The following is a 6,000-nucleotide window of genomic DNA, read 5'->3' on the forward strand; positions in this document are numbered from 1 at the left end:
CCATTTGATGCTGTCAAACATTGGAACAGTTTTAAGTAGGAGTTTTAATAGGTATGGTTAACCATAAGTCAGTAGATCACTTTGTCGATTTTTTTCTGTTTCATTTAAATTTGTTAGCGACTATAATGCTCTAGGTCCACTTTAATCTCCCAGGAAGAAAAAAGAAGTCAAGTAAGGATTTAAAAGACATGGATGAAGGACATAGGGATAGTAATCTCGCCGTACATAATAAATGGCTTTTTCATTTAGATTGGCATCAGAGTGGCCCGCAAAAAGTGTGTTTTATAAATGGATTGATTAACAAGCGAGAGATCTCATAAGAGTTCTTCTTTTTTGTTTTGGAATACCGGAGATGTGCTATCAAAAACTTCATGTTTTATGACTAGTAACTCAATGAAAGCAGAGCATAGTTTTTTCAAGGTTTTGATTTCACAGAATGCGCTTAACCATTAAACAGGTGGATATATTGCTGCTTATAAAGACGTCAATGGCATATATTTCAAAACACTCACTATAATGTATTTAAGCTTAAATAACTGGTATAAGTCTGCGCAGAGGCGCAAGTTATTGCTTGGATGCAGCTTTACGATCTTGAATATCTCATTTAATTAACCCAATTAAGCTGGGTGCGGATGTCAGATTCCGATGATTTCTGAACGAGTGGTTTCACGAACGGACAAATATGCTGAAATAAAATATTTTTTTGGAAGTAACCTCCAAAAGATGCTGATTCTTGCCGTTCTTTCTTAACAGAAAAAGTTGGCGGCGATTTACGGCAAAAATCGAAGTAAATAAATTATTATTGTAATAGTTAAGCTTATTAAAACGGAACATTTTCAGAATGGCTACACAGAAACAATTCCTTTAACCGGAGCAATGGCAAGATTAGCAATACATTTTTAATAGCCATAGTCCTAAAAAATCTATTCATTCTTTAATCAATATTGTTTGTTCTATTGATTATTAATAAGGAAAGGAAAATCCTATTACTCTACTACTCTCATAAGCCTCATAATAAAAAAATGCATTTTTTTTTTTGCATTCTCGATAAAGAGTTGTTAACGGAAATAGCCTTTAGGAAAGAGCCGTTTAAAAGCTTTCTACTTACCCGATGTTATTAAAGTTGACTTAGGGACAAACCTGTCTATTGATTATCAATTTTCTGGCTGTATCCCGCTGTATACTTATTATGATGCGAACAATGCTTCTTTATAGCGCCAGAAGATTTGTATGGAAATCATTAAAAAACAACCACCCTAATCCGGTATTCATACCAGATGATAATCCCCAATTTTAATATAATATATCATCTTATGCATTTCCAATACACATTGATTGTCTACTTGTCTGGAAAAACGAAAAATTTTCTATGACCATTTGTGACAGATACCTTTGCGGCATGTCTGATAGCAAGGAATTCCCTAAATCTGCAGGAGAGCTTCTCTAATACTTGCGATAAATGTTTCTGAATACTGGACACATTACGCCCGACCGATCCATCAGCGGCAGTGATAAAGAACAAGTTTTTCTTGACATTAAGTCTTCAAGCAAGAAAGATTGACGTTTCACTAGTTCGTGGACATCGACTCAAGGATATTTATGAAGACTTTACATTTATTGTTAGCAAAATTCCAGAGAGGCTACGGGTTTATTTTGTCCAAAGTATGACGGACAATACATGTACATACTTTATCGCTGAGAGATATAATTTTCTGAATGAAGGAAGGTTAACTTAACCTTAATTAACTCGTTAGTAGTGCAAAGAAAGAGAGTATTTTCGAAAACAAGCGATTCACCAGAAATAACATCAAAAATATATTGACAAGTTGAGGTTGCCAGTCCCGTACAACGTTTTAACATTCAATGCCTGTATGTCTTTCTCCGTTTATTTCGGAAAATTACAAAATGCCTTATGTGCAAATCGATCTTAGATCGAATTAATGTTTTGTACGGTGTCAGAGTTTTTTTAGGAGGCAATCCTGACTGATCGTTAGTCATAAGTTTGATGTTACACACGCATTGAAAGTCTTTAACCGTTTTCGTTGAATATTCTTGCCACAAATCGAAGATATTTCACGACAATGACTTCAATTCCTTTAGTGTAGAAATTAATTTCACATTTCGAGTCTTTCGCAAAATAAATTATAATTGTTTTGCTAAGATTAAAATATAAATTAAGATCGACGTATGCGTCAAGTAAAGCTTTGCGCTTTTATCGAGAGATGACTCACAACCTACGAAAAAGATGAGTCAGCGGACACTATTAAAAAAATCGCCAGCATATATGAACGATATAAGTGTTATTGTCTTAAAGGCCTTACAACTTACTATTAAATTGTAATAATAATAAATTATAATACAAGAAGTAAAAAAGTTATATTCGGCGGAAGGCGAATCTCGCCTACCCCCCGCTATACATTTCGAATTCTACCCTCCAACTTCTTCAATTTTATACCCACATCGCTAAGAAATATTAAGAAAAAAGTACCCACGGTGTCTATACATATTCCTTAGACAGATAATATATCTTCATTTGAGGAATATTCAAAATTATTTGAAACATTCTGACTTGTTTGCGTTATGATAAACAAGCGTAAAACCTCAAAAAAGTAAAAAAAAATTTAATTACTTGTAACTTTGTGTGGGTATGGCCGATATATTTTTTCCTTTTTGCACGTAAGGAGTAAAGTATTTCGTAAAGTAAATGTGAAAAATTCCCGTTTTCTAGTTTTTATAATTTCGGAGTAACAAGCAAAAACTCACAAATTTTTGTTAAGAAAAGCGGAGTCGCTTTCAGTTTACACTCTACTGAGGACTTCTGCTTTGACCAATTTAGCTGATTTTCTATACCAACATTCAGGCAAAGACTCACACTGTTTCTACTAAATTTGAAGTCGATATCTTCATTTTTGAGAGTCTTAACAACACACACCACACAGACGGACAGACGGACAGACATTGGCTTAATCAATTCAGAATTTCACGTTGATATATTTTGTAGGTCTCTGACGGACAGACGGACAGACATTGGCTTAATCAATTCAGAATTTCACGTTGCTATATTTTGTAGGTCTCTGAAGCTTCTTTTTGGGTGTTACATATATTATGAAAAAAACAAAATGCGTATAATTCCACCCTTCTGTGATGGGTATAAAAAAACACTCATCATTTTCTTAGCACTTATCTAACCTTTATGGAAAAGCGGAAATTTTAAAAATAAAATTTATACTTTATATAATATACTATGCGTTTATTGTCCCCTTTGCGGCAATCCTATTTGGTGTATTATAATACGGCTAACTTAGCATATCTATAATCACAATTCCTAAGCAAGAACTAATTGCGCTTTATTTTATAAACTATAATGAGTCTTCTCATGTTTCTATTGCCCGATATTTAAGGGTATTGTTCCACCGAGTACCATGTTGGCAACAGTTCTCTGCAAGAACTTGATTTTCTGCCTTCCATTTCAATGGAAATGTTGATAAGCAGTTCAGTATGAAAGTTATAATCGAGTGGGTGTGAATTCCTTTTACAACCACCATCTTGCGTGAGCTGCACTGAGCGTGTCAATCAATTGATCGGAAATTCTTTTTAATCAACCTTTTACGTATTTATGCTATTATTATATTAAAAAACGATGCAACGATGATTGTGCGAATTGCTAATGATTGATTTATGAATCATCATGATAATGAATCATTTCCGAATCTTTCAAGTTTCTATCTATTGAATTTATTTAGCAATAGCATCTTAAAAGGGAATTTTAAAACCGTATACAAAATTCAGTTAGGAGAAAAACTCTGTAGGAGAATCACATTCGGTTGTGATCGAACCTTCTGTACGCTAACTCCATCTTAAAAATCGGTAAGAATATTATAGTCGAGCAGCGCCGACCACGACTTACTCAAACAAGTTCGCCGAGCGCAGTTATTCGCCTGTCTTGGTAATAATGCACTACAAATATATATTGTTTTCATGCAAAACTATAATTTTCATTAAGAAAGGTTAGATTTTCTCTCCATATAAGAGTTTGCATTTTGTGATAGCGCCTATACATGTTGGGGGTCCAAGGAATATAGACTTATGCGTTCCAAATTCCCTACCGTTCATTTTTTGAGTGAAATGCTACTACGAAGTCATTTTTGTCAGAAAATATTAAAAATTTTTTTCGAAGAGCTTACTACCCATGATATATCCTTTATATGTAGTGTGGCCAAGAAATGTATCCATTTGATTCAAATTCAAATTAGGTTCATTTTTCTATTTAATTATTATCATCAACAAATTTTCATTAAAAAATATTAACAATTAGGCTTTTTTAGCATAGAAGGCTAGAAGTTTCATAAGAATTCTTCATATCCTAAAAATAAATCTATGTTGTCCAAACTTGCTAAGGTAGATTTCTTTGCCAACTTACTTACTATTGTGAAACAATTTTCACCATGAAATAGTGAAAATTCATCCTGTCAGTTTCCTGTAGGAACGATTATATCGGAGGAGGGCGAAAAATTCCTCCAGCCAGACTAAAGTTTTCATATATAGAAAGTCGAAACACTACTATTCAGTCACATTCGCTGAGAAATTTTGAAAAATCCATTCAGAATGGCTCGTTATATGTGGAGCGGCCGAAAAAGTCGACGGATAAAAACCGTTTTCGATAGCGTTCATCCTTGGGCCAAAGTTACGTCTGAGTAACATGTTTTATCGTAATATCTCAAAAATTGCGGCCGAAAGCTTGAAAAAAAGCAGACATCAGACGAACAGATAGTCTTAGTTGGGTCTACCTTAAGCCTTTCTGTGTGTTACACATGTTCGCACTAACTTAATATACCCTGTACCACAAGAGGTGTAGGGTATAACGGGTTTAGAATGAAATAAAATTTCCATACTCAATACTATTGGATAGGCGTGACTGATTTTCACTGTGTTTGTAGAATATAAGGAGAAATTTTTACCGTGTAACCATTGTAGCTCATACGTAATGAACGAAAAAGCAAGAACACCAAGAAGTTCTCAATTTATATTGTACCATGGGGGTGTCTTTTTACCTATCTGGCCAATTTGCAGTATGCCAACCTGCGGGCAGCCGTTTTCAACCGTTCTGCTAAATTTGAAGCAGATACCTTCATTTTTGTCATCAAAAGTACATCCACCGTAGCATTAATTAAAAGATATATGAACAGACGGATTGAGAAACACGCCTGAAACGACTCAGAATTTGCTTCGGGTCAACAATATGTATACCTAACAGGACCTCTGAAGCTTTTTCTGGGTTTTAATGAAACAAAGAAAATTTGAATACTTCAGCTCGGGATTACATTCGTATTATTAGTTTTTAAAAATCTATCTGCACTTTTGATAAGCATATATAGTCCGTTAAAATCGCTTTTAAACATTATGGAAGGAAATTTCATCCAAAAACCAAAAAGCGGATAATCAAGTTCTCAAGTTTTGTTTCTAAACATAATAAAGAAAATTATAATTTCTTAAATATTTATTTCATCAGTTCAACCTGGAAGATTGGCAAAGTCCACCAATGTCCTACAAATATATAAAGAAAACTCTTGATAGTGTATGTTGATATCTTTCGATTGAGATCAAAATTGCAAATATTTGCGCCAAACGCGTAAAATTATGTTATAACCTACGTGCTTTTCATGCTCCGTAACACGTACTTGTAATAAAACTTGTACATCCCCTTACTGGGGATCCTCTAAGTGGGATATGACGTTTCTACAGCAGTAAGGAATATAAAAACTGTTTTTATTAAAGAGTAAACTAAAACATTCCATCTTTTTATTGATTCACTTTAGGAAAAATCGGTTTCGAAAAAATCTATCTAAATTTAAAACCTCCCTGTTTAAACTTGGCTTTAAATTCCCACAACAGCAACCCTATTTCTAAATTTGCACGAAATCCAGAGCAGCAGCTACACTGAATGCGACAAATTGCACACGTTTCAGAATAAATGCAGCAAAATAATTGATTAATATATTT

Source organism: Glossina fuscipes, unplaced genomic scaffold (genome assembly GCF_014805625.2).
Source record: "Glossina fuscipes isolate IAEA_lab_2018 unplaced genomic scaffold, Yale_Gfus_2 28, whole genome shotgun sequence".
NCBI classification, from domain to species: Eukaryota; Metazoa; Arthropoda; class Insecta; order Diptera; family Glossinidae; genus Glossina; species Glossina fuscipes.